General features: G+C 41.6%; 1 protein-coding gene across 6 annotated transcripts in view; it reads right to left on the bottom strand.

Moving 5' to 3' along the window:
- The window catches only part of MAGI1 (membrane associated guanylate kinase, WW and PDZ domain containing 1), a 633,332-nt gene that overhangs the window by 474,899 nt on the left and 139,031 nt on the right, over positions 1-19,402 (bottom strand). The window lies entirely within an intron of this gene.

The following is a 19,402-nucleotide window of genomic DNA, read 5'->3' on the forward strand; positions in this document are numbered from 1 at the left end:
CTCAGATGGTTAGCATTTCTTACCAATAAAGTATATTTTTCATTAAGGTATATGTATGGCTTCTTAGACATAATGCTCTTGCACACTTAATAAACTATAATATAGTATCCACCTAAGTTTTATATGCACTGGGAACCAAAAAACATTCATTTGACTTCCTCTATTGTGATACTCACTTCACTGCAGTGATCTGAAACCGGACAAAGGATATATCTAATATATGCCTGTATTCACATTCTGATCTCCCCACAAGACCTTGATTTCCCAGAGGATAAGGGCAGTGTCTCAGGGAATCTTTAAATCCCCTGGCCCCAGCACGATGATGGGCCAAAGCAACACTCATTGAGACGGGGGCAGGGGATAGAAACAGGGAGGGAACCAGAAAGGGAGAAAGTAAGGATGTCTAGGAAGGACAGGTGGGAAAGAGGGTGGAAAGGAGACAGGAAGGAAGAGAAGAAGAAAGGAAGGGAGAAGAGAACAGGATTGTGCACATAGGAAGACGACCGTTTTAGTAAAAAAAAACAATTTTTTTAAAGAAATGAAAACAAACATGATCTTCATGCTTTTTTTATGCCTGCCCATAGGTGTATAGAGACAATCAACCTGGTAACACTGGGGTGGGACTCACAAGGTTTAAGACTGGAGAGGAGAATGCCAAAAGTTTTTCTTCATGCACTTCTGCCATGCCTGACTTGCTCTGCTATAGGGACTGAGTGACACGGCAGAGCTGTCCCCCTGAGACCACAGCACTGAGAGAAAAGAACATGGCAACTGCAGAGGAGAAAAGGGACAGAGTAATTAGGGGATCCTGGGTACTTCCCAGGAGGCAAGTACTAGATCTCAGGGGGAGAGCAGTCAGCAGCCAGACCAGAACAGCCCAAAACATGGCAGATGGAGTGAGATGCAGAAAAAGGAACAAGAAAGGCACTTTCACCTTGGACCAAACTCAGGGATCAGACATCAGAAAGAGCAGCACAAAGGACTGCAGGCAGAAGTCGGGAATCTGGGCTCCTCAGCACCATCTCGATGTAAAGTTTTCTAGTGAATGCTGGAAAAGAAACTCAAAGCCTTGCCCAGGAGATGAGGCTAAATATGGAAAGCAATTTGCCACCTTTCCTTTCTCCTTCGCCCCATATAGTCAGGGACCCTTCTTGGACTATTCTAGAAAATCCTGGAAGAATCACTCTTGCCTTTTGTGATCCCGCCAATATCCACAGTAGTTCCCACATATTCATGTCTATAAGCAAGGACGCTGTTTATGTCAGGTCGGCCTCCCAGAGTCTCTGCAATCAGAATTCTTAACTCTACCAACTTACAAGCTGGGGACCTGGGGGAAGTGACTGGTCTTCTCAGACCTCCAGCTTCCTAACTGGGAAAATTGCGAAAGTAATAGTACAGAGCTCACAGGGTTACTGAAGACATTAAATTAGCTAATTCCAGTAGCACAGTGATTAGCACACAGGAAGCTCTTGGTAACTTTTAGGCCATGCTTCATATACTATTCACAATCACCCTGTGCTACAAGTGCTTATTATTAGTTCCATTTTACAGATGAGAAAAATGTGCCTCAGGGTGAAGTAAGATTCCCAAAGCTAAACAGCTAGTAAATGGCAGTCAGAGTTTGAATCCAGATTGAAAACTCACGTTCCCAACTCATAATTATACTCTTTCCTGCTCATCCACTTCCTTCACTAACATGCCTTAACATATTCTACCCACCCATCTATTCTTTTACGCCTCTATCAATTCCTCTTCCTCTCTCCTGTTTCTGACCTACACACACATCCATTTTTTTTTTATTGAACACATACTCTGAGCCAAAGAGCTCAGAGAAACATGTAAAAAGACGATGATCAAAAATCAGATCCCATTTCGCTGTTTTCTAAAGCCAAATGCATGCCTACCATCCATCCCAGTTCTTTCACACCTATGTAAATACACACAAGAAATGAGTGTTTCTGTCTACCAAAACACCCCAACAAGAATAAATACAGAATTTCCGTTAAAAATAACCCCAACTACAAATGACCCAGATGCTCCTGAAAAGAAGAATGAATAAATTGATTATTGTATATTCATATAATGCAATATTACACAAGCAATAATAAATGACTGAGACAACAGCAAAATAGATATATCTCACAAATAACTATGTTGACCAAGTTAAACCAGGCAGAGAAGTGTACATACTAGAGCTTTTATTTGAAATTCAAGAGCAGGCAAAAAATGTATGGTTAAAGAAGCCAGCACAACAGTGACTTCTTCAGAAAGACAGTACTGAGTAGGAGGAGGCACAAGGGAACTTGTAAGAGTGCTTCTAGATCTTGATCTGGGTGATGGCTACTCAAGAGTATTTAGGTTTAAAGGTCACAAAGGTCACAAAGCTGTATTTAATATTAGTGCGCTTCAGGCATTTTATGTATTCTAAGATTCAATTGAAAAAAAGAACAAAAGGTAATAAAAATATCTAAATTCATTTCACTGCAGAGGTCTCCAGGGTTTGGGGCAGTAGCCAAGATGGCGGGCTTTGGCGCTATCCAAGGAAAAGTGCTGACTTGCCTCTGAGCTGAGACCTGAGACAACCCTGTTTGCAGAAATGGGACTAGTGTACATCAGGGCACATCCAGTGGGGTCACAGCCAAGTGCATCTGCCGCTGCTCTCTGCATCTCTTGGCCCCAAAGCAAGCTTTCAGGACTGCAGAGAGGTCTGCAGCAAAAGCTAAAGCACAGCTCATCCACAGCTGGCCTGTTTGTGCTTATTCTACATCATGCACTTTTCGTAGCCCTCAAATTTAATTCCTACTTCCTATTTCCTGGCACAGTCAATGGGTTTTATTAGGTATATTATGATCCTCTGGTTCTGTGTGTTCCCCTTATCTGACCTGGAATGCATTCTTTCAAGATGTTGGTTCCCCTTGGGGCGCCTGGGTGGCTCAGTCGGTTAAGCGGCCGACTTCGGCCCAGGTCATGATCTCGCGGTCCGTGAGTTCGAGCCCCGCATCGGGCTCTGTGCTGACAGCTCAGAGCCTGGAGCCTGTTTCAGATTCTGTGTCTCCCTCTCTCTGACCCTCCCCCATTCATGCTTTGTCTCTCTCTGTCTCAAAAATAAATAAACGTTAAAAAAAAAAATTTAAAAAAAAAAACAACAAAAAAAAAGATGTTGGTTCCCCTTGGCCACAAAAGTTTCAGACAAAGGGGGTTGTTGGAACCCATTCATTTTTTTATCAGGCACAGTATTACATAAGTCACGCACATTCTGTAGGAGATAAGGAAAGCGTGACAGTCCACTGCTGGGACAAATTCATATCTACATGAAGTTGGAACCTTTCCAGACACTATATATTAAAGTTCACTCAAAACATATCATAGATGTAAATGTAAGACTTAAAACTGTAAGTCTTGGGGTGCCTGGCTGGCTCAGTCAGAAGAGCATGTGCCTCTTTGTTGAGCATGAAACCTGCTTGGGTTTATTTCTCTCCCTCTCTGCCCCTCCACTGCTCTAAGATAAAAAAATCAACTTAAAAAAAAATAAAAGAAGAGAAGAGGCACCTGGGTGGCTCACTCAGGTAAGTGTCAGACTCTTGATTTCGGCTTAGGTCATAAAATGATCATGAGACCATCACACAGTTAAAATATGCCCCACAGAATTGGAGAAGGTAATTGCAAATAAAAAAAATCAAGAAGGAGCTTGTGTCCATAACACATAAAGAACTGACTCAATAGCAGAAATAACACAATTTAAAAATGACGGGGGGGGGGGGGCGCCTGGATGGCTCAGTCGGTTAAGCATCCAACCCTTGGTTTTGGCTCAGGGTCACAATCTCGCAGTTTCAGGAGTATGAACCACACGTCAGGCAGCATGAAGCCTGCTTGGGATTCTCTCCCCCACCCCAACCCCACCCCACCCGCTCTCTCTGCTTCCCCCCCAACCACACTTTCTTTGTCTCTCTCAAAATAAATAAACTTTAAAATAAAACAAAAAATAAATAAACATGGGGAAAGGATCTGCATAGATATTTCTCCAAAGATACACAAATGGCCAATAAGCACAGGAGAAGATGCTTAAGATCATTAACCTGCAGGGAAATACCAACCAAAACCATGGTGAGATACGAATTCATACACTTGACATTGGTGGATTTTACACAGTTGAAATAATAATACGTGTCGGTGGTGATGTGAAGAAATTGGATCGTTCATACATTGCTGGTGAGAATGTAAAATAGTGCAGCTGCTTTGGAAAATGGTCTGACAATTCCTCAAAAAGTTAAAAAAAGTTTCCATATAAGTCAGCAAGTCCACTCCAAGGTATATTCTCCCCACCAAAAAAACGAAAACATATGTCCCCACAAAAACTTGTACGTAAGTATTCATCGCTACCGCACTCATAATGGTCCTAAAGTGGAAACAACCCAATGTCCACCACCTGATGAATGTATAAAGCAAATGTGTATCTCTACCATGGAATATTAGTTAGCCATCAAAAGGAATGCAGTATTCATACATACTGTAACACGGATGAATCTCCTAACATTATGCCAAGTAAAAGAAGCTATTCACAAAGAAGCTCATACTGTAGGTCCCAATGATATGAAATCTCTGGAACAAGCAAATCTACACAGACAGACATATGATCTGTAGCTGCTTAGGGCTGGTGGTTAGGGAAGTAATCATCAACAGGTACAGGCTGTCTTTGTGAGGTGATGAAAATGTTAAGTTAGATTTTACTGATGGTTATACAGTTCTGTGAATACATTAGAACTAATGAAATATAAATTTTAAGTGAGTAAATGGTATATTTATTTGAATTATATCTCCATAAAGCTGTTGTGTGTGTGTGTGTGTGTGTGTGTGTGTGTTTTAAAGAAAGAAATTGGGAAAGGGGAGAAGAAATGACTATGATGTTAAATAATAAAAAACAAAACAAAGAACCCTATGGGCTCCTGAGGCTGTATCACCAAAAGACTATGATTTCAGTTAATTATGCAAGGACCCAGAGCTGGCTCTCCCTCTCCTTCCTATGTTCTTTTTTTTCTTGTCTTTTTTTTTTTATTTGTTTTGACAGAGAGATAGAAAGTAGTGAAGGGGCAGAGAGAGGGAGAAAGAGAATGGCAAACAGGCTCCCCACCGGCAGTGTAGAGCCCAATACGGTGCTGGAACTCATGAACCATGAGATCATGGCCCGAACCAAAATCAAGAATCTGACAGTTGACGGACTGAGCCACCCAGGCATCCTTATCCCAATCTGTTCAGACTGGCCCTGTGACCTTGGGAAAGGCACATCTCCTCTGTGTCTCACTGTGAAATGAAGGATTATGTCTCACTTCTCCAGCTCTACTACTTCCTGATTCTTAAAAATGCATTACAGGGGTCACCTGGGTGGCTCAGTCGGCTGAGCGGCTGGCTTCGGCTCAGGTCATGATCTCATGGTCCGTGAGTTCGAGCCCCGCGTTGGGCTCTGTGCTGACAGCTCAGAGCCTGGAGCCTGTTTCAGATTCTGTGTCTCCCTCTCTCTGACCCTCCCCCATTCATGCTCTGTCTCTCTCTGTCTGAAAAATAAATGAACGTTAAAAAAAATTTAAAAAAAATGCATTACAGATTCGTGATCATAATATAACATGACGAGGAAGAGGAAAAAAGATAAAGAGTAACAGTAACTAAAATTCACTGAAATCTTTCTTCATGCCACTGTCTTACAGTATTAGCCTATTCAATTCTCCCACTAACCCCTTGAGATACATAACACTATGCCCACTCCACAGATGAAGTGTGTTAGGGAAGGGATAAAACATTTTCCCTTGCAAGGATATTATGAAGGGAAATTCCAGAATGTCAACTGTGGAATGGACACAGAAAGAACCCGGTCCAGCTTAGAGCAGGATGGAAAACAACCTGAGAGAGGACTGTGTTTAAAAAAGGAATTGATGGGGGCTCCTGGGTGGCTCAGTAGGTTGAGCATCTGACTTCAGCTCAGGTCATGATCTCGTAGTTTGTGAGTTCGAGCCCCTCTGTGCTGACAGCTCGGAGCCTGGAACCTGCTTTGGATTCTGTGTCTCCCTCTCTCTCTCTGCCCCCCTGCTTGTGCTCTCTCTCAAAAATAAATACATAAACTTTAATTAAAAAAAAAAAAAAGGAACGGATGGATTCTTTGATTGGTTTGGGTGTGGTGGGAGCATTTTTCAGTTCTGCTGAAAGTTTGGGGACACTTTGGAGTTGGGCACACAAAAAATTAAGCAGTGGAAAAAGGAAAGCCTAATATCATTAATGTCATAAAAAGCAATACAATTATAGTATACTATGTGGCTCAGCTGTGAATGTTTATCCAAAAATGCTGATATGCAGATCTTAAGAGGGCAGAGGAAGGAAAATGAGTTTTAGGTGGAATAAGAATATTAAATGCTCACCTTCCTTACTAGGGAAAATAATAGGTAATGATAGATAATGTCCACATTTCAAACTGCAAGAAATAGAAACACAAACATGATTTCTAACTCTGGAGAGAAGTGTGAGAAGAAACAGCTTATAGGGTTAAATACAGTCCCCCTCTAAGGGGTCCTATCAAAAGGTGGGAAGGGTGATGCTAGGAACTCATATGTTTTTTTATAAATCAAAGTACTTTTTGAGCTTCTTAAAATGATCTGCATGTATTACTTTGACTCTTTAATAAAAATAAAGTTAAACCCAAACAAAATATCTTATCCAAGATTGAGCTGGGAATCAAACATTGGTCAAAGTCCAAACTCCAAGCCATGATCGACACACTTTGTGATCTCACCTATGGGACATCTGCCCCCACGGAATCTATATAAAATGCTCTTGGAGAGGTCTTTGAAAACACCTTTATATATATATTAAGTCATCTTTGACACAGTCACTGATATGAATTAATTTATTCCGCAAAAGAAATGGAACTCTTCACAGTTCAACAGCTCCTACCAACACTTAACTGAGATGAGTAACACTAGAAATTAAATCAGAGACACAAACACTGGCAGCGTCCCTCTAAGTATGAGCAGCTCTCAACAGCCTGCAGATATTTTAATGTGTTTTTCTCAACGTCTACCTATGGGGACAGGTTCCCCAGAGACCAACCCAGCTTGCATCTAGCTGCAGAGAGCATGCCTCTTCCTTGGAGAAAGTGCCTTAGCTCCCAGGCATGGAATCAGTAAGGTCGAGAAATACTTTCCCACCAAAAGAGTCACCTGGATTTCTCAGTTAACTAATGTTCAGAAGCTTTATTGTCATCAAAAACAACCTGATAACTTCTAAGAATATCACAGCCCCTAACAAAGTAAGTCCATGGAACATCACAAAACTGCTCTGGCTCTGGATGAAATCTTTACCTAACAGAACCTTCAGGCTTCATGTCAATAGTTTGGATGCAAGAATGTAGGTCCATTCTTCAGTTGCTCAAATAAAGAAAACAATAAATTATCATTCTTTCTGGTTCTCAAATAAGGGTTTATTATACCCCAAGATTAAAAGGAAGGAATAAAAGTAAAGGACAAATCAGACCAGAGACAAAATGGATAGGTTTCCTCCCATGATTGCACATTACTTTTGTGACATTTTAAATATTGCACTTTGCTTCAAGGCTGTCATCCTGTTTCCAAATAGCTCAGAGCCATGCCCCTCATCACAGCCCGAAGACTGCCTGCATTGATTTAATGACCATCTCTGACCAGAACCTGCCTCCAATGTATCTATGTAACAGGTGGGCAGTGGAGGGAGAAGCAAGGGGTAGGAACTGTTTTTCCTACTGGTTAGGTCCCTCCTCCAACGTTCATCATTCACCCTACCTGGGTAGCTTTCACCTGCCCCCCACTGGAGGTTGGCATGATCAAGGTCTATACAGATCTCGCTTTAGAATGACTTCCAGGCCATCAAACCACCTTAATAAAACTAAAAAAACAAAAAACAAAAAACAAAAAACAAAAAACAAAAAACAAAACAAAACAAAAAAACCACCTCCTCAGTAAACAAAAGTATCCCCACCAGGCAGACCCACAGCCTAACTAGGGGTGAGTCAGCTCACCAATGCACTGGAGATTTGGCTGAAACCTTGCTGAAAATTTCTCAACTTGCTGATGTTAAGCCAGAAATCAAGAAGGAAGCAGAGAAAGAATAGAAGCAATTTAAGTTCACTGGGAGTCCCAGACTTGACAGCTACACTCCCAAAAAGCAATCATTCTGCATTTGCTTTAAGGACTAGGGACTAGCAGAACCACCTCCAAATGCAGCAGACAGAATTTTGAGAGAGGAATCAAGATGCTGTGCAAACAGAAGTCACAACCACCTCCGTGAGGGAAGAAGCAGGTCTCCTTAGTGAGTAAAACCCAGCTTGTGATCATGTTATCGGAGTGTGAATAAATATTACAAGACACTAAGGGACATCGTACTCAAAGCTTCACATGTTCTTTTTTTTTTTTTTAATTTATTTTTGGGACAGAGAGAGACAGAGCATGAACGGGGGAGGGGCAGAGAGAGAGGGAGACACAGAATCGGAAACAGGCTCCAGGCTCCGAGCCATCAGCCCAGAGCCTGACGCGGGGCTCGAACTCATGGACCACGAGATCGTGACCTGGCTGAAGTCGGATGCTTAACCGACTGCGCCACCCAGGCGCCCCTAAAGCTTCACATGTTCTAATAACCGTGGGCAACTAGACTGCCTATTGTCCCCATCCCAGTTCCTCTCCATGCCAGCTGTGTGTCTACAGGCAAAGTGCTTAACCTCTCTGTGCTCAGAGTCATCTGTGAATTGGAAATAATCATTGGGAATGTAAGCTGGTGCAGCCACTCTGAAAAACAGTATGGAGATTCCTCAAAAAACTAAAAAAAGAACTACCCTATGACCCAGCAATTGCACTACTAGGCGTTTATCCACAGGATACAGGTGTGCTGTTTCGAAGGGACACATGCACCCCCATGTTTATAGCAGCACTATCAACAATAGCCAAAGTATGGAAAGAGCCCAAATGTTCATTGATGGATGAATGGATAAAGAACATGTGGTATATACATACAATGGAGTATTACTCGGCAATCAAAAAGAATGAAATCTTGCCATTTGCAAGTACATGGATGGAAGTGAAGGGTATTATGCTAAGTGAAATTAGTCAGAGAAAGACAAAAATCATAAGACTTCACTCATATGAGGACTTTAAGAGACAAGACACATGAACATAAGGGAAGGGAAACAAAAATAATATAAAAACAGGGAGGGTGACAAAGCAGAAGGGACTCAAATATGGAGAACAAACAGAGGGTTACTGGAGGGGGTGTGGGTGGGGGGATGGGCTAAATGGGTAAGGGGCACTAAGGAATCTACTCCTGAAATCATTGTTGCACTATATGCTAACTAATTTGGATGTAAAGTTAAAAAAAATAAAACTAAAAAAAGGAAATAATCATGACTCCTACAACTCAAAGGGGAGTTAAAATCTTGGAAGAAGATAATTTACATAAAATGCCTAGCACCGGCACATACAAAAGTCAACATCATTTTATGGTTGTTATTATTACTATTATTCCCATTTTACAGATGATGAAACCAGCCTTTGAAGACATCACAAATCTGTGTGAAGTTACATAGCTAACAAGTAACAGAACTAGGTCTGATGGACTCCAGACCTCTTATTACAGTCTCTCCTCTCCCTTCAACTTTCCCCCTGATCATTCCTAAGGATCTCTCCAATGTGAGATCAGCCACTGGCCTGTCTGGGCAATAAAAAAATCTTGTAAAAAAAAAAATTAAAATTCCCTTAAAAACCCAGATTGTAGTAATTATTGTAGTAGAAATGGTTGTTTTTATTGCTACTGTTATCACCCTAGTAGTAAGTAGTCAGTGCCCTATGGTGTGCCATTGTGGGCTAAGGTGTATACATTCAACTTCACCCCTCCCCTCTTAGGAGAGCCTCGCCTTGGCACAATTCAGTGAAAACATCAGAGACTGGGAAGTGGTAACACAGAAAGAGAGCTATGTGTTGGCAAGGCAATCATGAAAAAGAAATATTGTTGAATGGTCCCAAAACAAGGGTCTGTAAAACAGATGGGGTGGAAGGACCAGCACATCAAATGCCCGTGTCATAAAAGCAAGTATCACACACCCCACTTTTGAGAAGCTGATGAATGGTTGACAACCACAGATCACAGAGAGACGGTCCTTTGCTAACCCATCACAGCCATAAAGGTAGGGAAGAAACGGCCGTGATTTTTCTCTAATGGAGTGCAAAGCCACTGCACTGAGGGTAAAATTCAAAGGAAGAGTTGGAACCTCCCAAACTTAAAAGAAAAAAAAACAGGTTAAGACAGTACTCGTGTCCAGGGACACATCTTAACAAAGCCACATCACTTTCATCTTCTACATTTTTATATAAGAAGTAAAATGACTCTGGGTCTGATTTTAGCTCTTCTTCTGTATCCTAATCCCTAAAAGAGCTGAGACTGAGTCTTGTTCACGGCTATACACTCAGTATGTACAACAATGCCTGGCACATAATAGGTAGATAATAAATATTTGCTGAATGCATAAATCATTTATCTAAATCTCTTAACGGGCAAACATTAAGGACTCAGTAAATAAATGGTGCCTGATTATCATTATTCCTATTTTTCCTCTACATAAAGATCAATCTATTTCTTTGGATTCCCACAATTTGCAAACCTTAAATGCAAAGTTCACAGTCAGTAAGTACTTCATGAATAAACAAAAAAAGTACCTGCCACTATATCACAAACAGATGCCTGCCATCATAAATGAGGACTTAAATCACACTAAAATCAGACACGCACACAAACCCTGCAATTTACTGTTGTATATATTGAACATTTCCTTCCTAGAGCAGACAAAGGAAGCCACATAGTAGAAAAGGTAAATAACCAGTGACCTTTTTTTTTTTTAACAACCTAAAAGCTCATCACTGTTATTCCTCTTTTCCACCTGAAGAGCAAACTCCTTGAGGGCCAAAACTGGAGAAGAGATAAACCCAAGACTGCTACTTCTAGTTGGCCAGAAAAACAGATGAATGCTAAGGGGGAGATTTTAATGTATTACTTCTTTTGAGGGGATGGCTAAAAATATTTTAACAAAAAGGAAATGTTTCTCCCATACCAATTTTTCTGTTATTTACTCACCCCTGCTCCTATCTTCACTAAAAGAAATTCATAGGATTTTATAACTCTAAGCAATATCAGAATCACCGAATGACCAAACTTCTCATTTTACCAGCGGAGAAAAAGCAGAGGTGTGGCTATTTCATGAGAAAACAAAATTATACCCAGGACATCGACTGTTCTCAGAACATAATATAATTAACACAGACTGTCTTTAGATCTGCAAAGGCCACTAATACCCTTTGCAAATCCAATTTGCATTTTTGCCTCAATTTCTGCCTTACCCTTTTTTCATATCCCAGCTTCCACTTTCCCCGTAACTTGACATCTCTCTTAGGAATTCATGTACAAGAAGGTCTTTCAACAGGTGCAGATCAAGAGGCCCAGGGTTCTCAAATCCACATGTAGGAAGTGGTAAAGACCAAAGCTTTTACAAATGTGGTTGCTTGCCATCAGTATTCCCCCAAATCAAGTGGGCCCAACCCAACCTGACAAAGTCCCGGCCTCTGTGACTGGAGTGATCCAACCAGAGCTCAAATGATCCACCACGTACTCTGTGACAGGAGCACACCGTTCACTGATTTCTTCTTTTAAAGTAGGCTTCACGCCCAATGTGGGACTTGAACTCATGGCCCTGAGATCAAGAATCGCATCCTCTACCAACTGAGACAGCCAGGAGAGGAGCCCCTTCCCTATTAAACTAAAGCCAGAAAGACCCTACACCGTGCCCCCAGTCAACAGGCTACAGAGAAGACAATGACATCTCCTGTGGTTCCCAGAGAGAAAGGTAAGGACACAAAAGCACACTGCTCATGTGAGCGAGTGATCAAGGTCAAAGTGACATCTACAGAATTTGAGAATTTGAGAATTTTAGGGAGGAAAGAGTCACTCAAGGTCACGTGCAACACTTTTCTGTGACATATCAACTAAAGTCCAGAGCAGTGAGCAAGGTCCCACAGATGCGCAGGAGCAAACTGAGATCACCCAGTTTGCAATCCTGTAATGTTCCTACCACCCTGACTGGAGAGATGACATATGAGTGTTCCAAGGCTACCTGAACACAACTGTAATTTGCCTTGTCTTGGCACATTCCCTGCCACACTAAACCAGTTTGTCTTTCAAGGCCAAATTAAATGTCACCTCCTCAGTGAGGTCTACCTCATCTTCCTCCTGCCCAGATGAGATCAATCACTCCTTATTCTATGTCAAGGACTCAGCCATTTCCTTGACCTGAAAATACCCTCAGGTCACTCAATCCTGTAATAAATTTTATCATTCACCACTTTTCTCTTCCTCTGAACTGGAAGCTCCCTGAGGGCTAGGTTCATCTTCCTACTCTCTCATTCTCTCCCTTTCACTCAAAGCCTCCCACACCTAGCACACTGGCGTGTGGTCATTAAAATATTAATTTACCCAACAAAGATTTAGTAAGCTCCTACTTCAGGAACTTGCCCCCAGGCACTCTTCACTCTTAAAAGGGGAAAGTCATATTAAAGAATTAATTATTCAAATGCCAATGGGTGGTATAGAATCATCAGGTGAAAAATGTATGGTATTTATGTAGGTAGGAAGCAAGAAGTAAGGGAAACCCCCCTCCTAAGAGGTTCTCCATGTGGACATGAACTTTTTGGGAACATTTCAAATGTTGTGTACCTGCACTAGAATGTATTCAATCCAAAGATTTTGATGACCAAGACTCCACCAACAAGAAAAGTACGTCTGAGGCAGCCCAGTCAACAGCAAAGATTAAAAGTCAACCTTTGACCTTTTGGTGACCAAAACAGGGAGGGAGACACTGGAGTGAGATTTTGGAGGAAATTTCTAAAGAACATGATCGAAGTCAAATGACCAAGGATCAGAGTAGTGACTACGCATTCCCCAAGGAAGAGTCTGACACTGAGATCGCAGCTATGGCTATGACTCAGGCAGGAAGGTTCAGGCAGATGTGAGCCAGGAAAGGTACAGCAGCAGCAAAGAACAGCAGGTTCCTCTCAAACCTTAAGTCAAGATTACAAATACCAAGCACACCCAAGTATCTAGTAGTTGTGGAAGAAACCAATTTTTCGTTTCCTTCAACCTTCTTTTTTTCACCACTACCCTCCACATACAACAGTCTGATACTGCCTGGCAGATGTGTCCATTCCTCCCAAATACCATTCCCAACAGTCCCCCAGGAAGCAACACACATAAATTTGAAATCGCTTTCTTGTCTTAAAGGACAAGATGATCTCAGCGTGGAAACTGCACAGAAGGATTTGGGGAGGTTGGGTTTTAATTCCAGTTTTGTTGTTAATTTACCAGGTGGCCTTTGGCAAGCCGATAAACAACCTTCTGTCTTCACTTCTCTATCTATAAAACGATTATCCAGAATGTTCCTGGTTTTTTTAAAGACACTGGAATGTTATGAGATCTGCCAGGATGTACCACTGATGCTGCTTGAAAATAATTCAGTAATAATAGTCAATTTAAAAAATTATTTAAAAGTACTTAAAAGTTGTTTGTGCTGTTAATGGAGAAGAAGTTATTCCACGAGATCATGTCTTTTTTTTTTTCCTAAGTAGTTGGAAATCTCTGCGAAAGCATTTACATTAATTGGAAAAATAACACATGCATGCAACAAGCCAACCAAAAACTAAAAACTCAAAAAAAGACACACTACTAGCCCAACGATCACGACCTCATGCTTCAGAACTTCAGAGTCCAGGAGTAACAAGAGAAGCAGAGAGCTCTGTCTTGGAAATGGCAGGTCGCACTGGGGATCTGTTCTCTACTACCTTACCCGCTAACCAGTTTGACTTTGGGCCTTAACCTTTGAAGACACATCTTCCCCATGGAGAAAATGGAGCCTAACAGTGCCACAGCTGACAGTGGTTGCAGACAATTTCATGATACGGTAACAAAATTTACCACAGTACATGGTACATCCCAGACGGTCAACAAGTGGTAACTGACATAACCTTACAGATGAAAGCAAGCTGGCTACTTTGAGAACCTATGACTACTGATTGAACACCGACCATATGCATAGATCTCATTATGCCATTATGCCATTATGCCAGGAACAGGACTCAAGACGAAGAATAAGATTCAAAACCCTCACTGAATTCTTTCAATAGCCACATGAGTACCGGTTATTATTTCTCATTTCATAGATGAAAAAATTACTGAGAGGGTCAGTTACCTGAAGGAACATCTGGTCAACTCAGGTAGTCAAGGTCCAGAGCCTGTGCTCTTAACCACTATGGTATGATGCCCCTCCGTAGAAAAATGGAGTCACTCTGTATTCTTGAGCGTGGGAATATTATAATCAAAGCAACTCCTTAGGGAAACTATTCGGATCCTATTAACAAAACTACCTGAAAGGGGAGACTAAAATCAGACAAACCAGGTAAACCCAATAGAGAAATCCAGAGGAAAGGGAAGGTAACAGCAAAGAAAATAAACATGAGTAGTATCAACTTTTCCTTAGACTCAACAGATTCAGACACATAATATAAAACATCTGGGGAAATCCAAGACTAGCTATTTTCTGGGAAAGCTGGGTCCTCTGACCAACCTGTAATCTAGAGTATTCTATTGTCAGGCTTCCTCCAAGAACTTAGGAGAAGTGGGGAAAGGAGACAAGGAATAAAGCTGTTCCTCTTGGCCAATGGCTGTGAAAGGCCATTTTACAGTATGAACATGAGGTTGTCTCTAATGTGTACTGAAAAATCCAGAAGCACTTAAATTCTAATCCAGGTGGTCTGGTTGTAACCCTAGGAAGTTAGGACCAGCATATAAGTAGCCCATTTCACATGTGTTGTAAACTCATTAAATGACTGTATTTAGCCTTAAGTCTATGTATGCAAGAGAACACTTTCTCAAACTTATGGCGGAGGACCTCACCTCCTGGTGTCTGAATTTATCTGAGTACTTTTTCTAGTAAGTGACCTAGGTGACAGAGGAAACTCAAAATTCTTGCCCTCACCTAAGTAGACAGTGGTCAAAAAGTCATGAGGACCTATGGAAACCAAGCAAAACAAAGTACCATAGGTTAGCAGCACCCAGCCAAGCACTGTCAAGAGAAGATCCTGTTTCACTCATGGATCATACAACTAACTCACCAACTCATCTTCTGTTTGGGAAAATCCTGACTGCCTACGCTGGCTTGCCAACAAAAAATGAACACATTAAAATGCTACAACAGGCATTCTATGCTGATGGTTGAGGGTTTGTTTGTTTTTTTTTGATAAATCCATAGATGATCATTCTAATTTGTGTGCCATTCTCTGTGAGGTGAATTAATGTGAGTTTGATCCTGGTCCTTGGAGAAAATACTCTTGGGTACAAGCTTCTCTTGAACCACCATGAACATTTCAGATAGGCTTTTTGTTAGCAACAGAAACCAACTCCAGCTAACTTAAAACAGAAAAAGATGTTTATTATGTGCCCACAAATAAAAGAAAAAGCTGAAGAAACAGCCTTAGAAAGGATGGGAACCAAAATAACCCTAAAGATCAACGCACGACAGACACCTAGGTGGCTCGAATGAGCATCAGACTTCAGCTCAGGTCATGATTTTGTGGTTCATGAGCTCGAGCCCCTCAGTGGGCTGGTTGCTATCAGCACAGAGCCTGCTTCAGATCCTCTGTCTCCCTGTCTCTGTCCCTCCCCTGTTCACGCTCTCTCTCAAAAATAAATAAAAACAAAACAGAAACAAAAACAAAAAGATCAAGGTACCAGGAGCTAGTCGTTTTTTCTTACGTGTTGGTGAATAGTTTTGACAATACTCAGTTCCATATTCAACGTCAGGAAGAGTGTGTCTGATTGGCTTAAATTTCATGTTCTTTTGCTAGACACAGAACCCTGGTTGACCATCCCATTAAGACTGAATGATACTGAGGCACCTTGCTGGCTCAGTCAGTGGAGCATCCAACTCCTGCTCAGAACATGATTTCACGGTTTATGAGTTCGAGCGTCACATAGGGCCCCCTGCTGTCAGCACAGAACCCGTTTGGGTCCTCTGTCTGCCTCTCTCTCTGTCTCTCCCCTGCTAGTGCAGCCTGTCTCTCTCCCTCTCCATCCCTCTCCCTCCCTCTCCCTCCCTCTCTCTCTCTCTCAAAAATAAATAAAACATTTTTTACAGGTGATGTTATAAAAAAGTCTAAAAATTTTTAAAAACATTGAAAGATATTAAACTGTGTACGTTCATTATATATTTTGGGTATTAACTCCTTCGTGGATGTAAGCTTTACAAATATCTTCTCCCCCTCAGTAGGGTTGCCTTTTTGATTTGTCGATGATTTCCTTCACCACACAAAAGCTTTCCAGTTTGATGTAGTCCCATTTGTTTAGCTCATTGCAATATTATTTATAATAGCCAAGATATGGAAGCAGCCGAAGTCCAACAATAGATGAATGGATAAAGAAGATATGGAAGATATATGCAATGGAGTATTACTCAGCCATAAAAAGGAATGAAATCTTGCCATTTGTGACAATGTGGATGGACCCAGATGGTGTTAATGTTTTGTGAAATATGTCAGAGAACGACAAATGCCATATGATTTCACTTACATGTGGAATCTAAAAATGAACAAACAAAACTCATAAATACAGAGAACAGAGGGGAGGGGTTTGGGTTGAGCAAAAATGGTAGACGATGGAGAGATACAGACTTACAGCTTTAAAATAAATAAGTTATTGGGGCACCTGGGTGGCTCAGTCGGTTGAGCATCCGACTTCGGCTCAGGTCATGATCTCACAGTTTGTGAGTTCAGGCCCCACGTTGGGCTCTGTGCTGACAGCTCAGAGCCTGGAGCCTGCTTTGGATTCTGTGTCTCCTTCTCTCTCTGCCTGTCCCCCACCTGTGCTCTCTCTCTGCCTATCAAAAATAAATAAATGTAAAAAAGTTTTTTTGAAAAAATAAAATAAGTTATAGAGATATAATGTACAGCACAGGAAATATAGCCAAAAATATTGTAATAATTTTGTGTGGTGACAGATGGTAACTAGACTTTTATGGGGATCATTTTGAAATGTAGAAATATATCAAATCACTATGATATATACCTGAAACTAATAGAGTATTGCGAAACAATTATATGTCAATTTAAAAAGAAAGACTGAGGGGCGCCTGGGTGGCTCAGTCAGTTGAGCATCCGACTTCGGCTCAGGTCATGATCTCACGGTCCGTGAGTTCCAGCCCCGCATCGGGCTCTGCGCTGACAGCTCAGAGCCTGGAGCCTGTTTCAGATTCTGTGTCTCCCTCTCTCTGACCCTCCCCCGTTCATGCTCTGTTTCTCCCTGTCTCAAAAATAAATAAAACGTTAAAAAAAAAAATTAAAAAAAAAAAAAAAAGACTGAGAGATTTTCCCCAATTGGGGGAAAAAAAAAAAAAACTGGGGATGGGGTAAAGAAGGGAGGGAAAAAAAGTGAGAGAAAAAACAAGAAAAGAAAAATGTGCACTGAGCCACTCCAGGCAGATAAGATACAAGTGCATCTCACAAGCAATCTGCTTGTCCACAATAGCAAATTACAGAACTGTTTCTCTTCCCAATTTGACATCCCAGTTGCTGGAAGCCAAGCTACCCAGCCTGAGTGGCAAAGCCTGGGCTGTGGACGGATTGGTGACCGTAAGGCGGCCACCCGACAGTGAAGCTTCTTGGACTCCCGCTTTTAGGTAATTTGGCCTTAAAAGTACCTGGGGTATTGTCTGTTGGGGAATTGCCCTGAGCAGGCCCCCTAGGAAAGGAACCATTAGGGAAGGAAATAAGGTTCCGCAAGAAATTGTGCGGCCTTACGTTTAGCCCTTGCCATTCCCCAAGGAGACTCGTCTACTTGCAGGAAGGATAGCCTCATGCATTTGCCAGCAAAGGCGGCCAACGAAGGAGAGACATATGGATCCGAAAGCCCCACTCCGGTAACTAAGGAGTGTATATGTGGACACAGGTCACTCTGACCCCTAGGCCCACCTGGCCCCCCGGAGGCATTCCAGATGATGATTGAACCTAGTCAGTTAAAGTACAGAATGGTTCATTGGTTCCTAGGTGCATTGTCTCTCTGAGAATGTATAAGGCGTGGGTTTCTAAGGCCCTCTTGGCCCCCTTCCTGGCACCTCGGACCCAGGCGAACACTTTTGTTCTTCAAAACCACGAATGGTTCAGGGAAACAACTAAGAGGTCGTGTCCCTGTAACTGTTCCACTTGAGGTGTTGAGAGATAAATGACCTTTCGTGAAAACAACAAAGCAAATACTTTATAAATTATAGATAAACATAGATACATAATAAAAACAATAAAAGAAATTCATCAATAAGCAAAGGGCAGGAGGGAATGTTATGAGAAAACAATCATGTTATTCCTTATTGAGTGATGGTACAAAGGAACAATTTTAGAAGTGGGCAATGTTGGAAAAACACAGATGACGTATGTTACAAGGAAATCACTAGCAAATATAATGCCACGCTTGCTACAACAAATCGGCCAGTTCAACACACTGCTGTTGTCTGTGTCCATTTTTATTTTTGTTTTGTTTTATTTTCACTTTTTCGCCGACGCCGTTCATCCTTCGGGAACCCCTGGACCTGCTGGAGCTGGCCTCCGGCACCCAGGCATCTAGTGGCTCGAGCTCCACTAAAAAGGTTAAAGTCCAGGTCTAGAAGTGGACTCATGAGAAGAGCATGGTTAAAACGCAGCTATTAAAAATGAGCTGATTAGACGGCTGGCTGGCTCATTCTGAAGAGCCAAGGACTCCTGATCTCAGGGTCGTGAGTTCGAGCCCCCCATGGGGTGTAGAGATTACTTAAACAAATAAAACTGTTTTTTTTTTAATGAGCCCAAAAGTCCACAAAAGCCATTAAAAAAAAAAAAAAAAGATTTCAAGTATTTCATGACATCATCTTTATTGTACTTGGATTTTGTGTTGCCTAAACAAGTAGTAGATGGTGTTTCCAAAAACCTACTCCTGCAGAAGATGTACTAGCAACCTCCCGCCTAAAAGAGGTAAAATCCAGGAATTGTGAAACAGGGCCTTCAAGAATGCAGAGTATCTCTTTTACCAGCGGGTTGGGTCATAGCAAGGAAGAACTTAACACTTGCCAGACAAGTAATTCTTGGCAACAATTATAACAAAGACTAAAATTTGGAATTCCACGGAAGCTGGCAATTTGCTCTAAGATTCTATTGCTGAAAGACCACCCCATTTAAGCAGAGTGTGTCAATTACTGAACTACTAGTATTCACACTTTTCAAAAGATCTTCTTTGAGAGTTGTTGCTTTAACCACTAGCACCGGAATATCCAGTTGTGAGA

This window comes from Panthera uncia, chromosome A2 (assembly GCF_023721935.1).
Source record: "Panthera uncia isolate 11264 chromosome A2, Puncia_PCG_1.0, whole genome shotgun sequence".
NCBI lineage: Eukaryota > Metazoa > Chordata > Mammalia > Carnivora > Felidae > Panthera > Panthera uncia.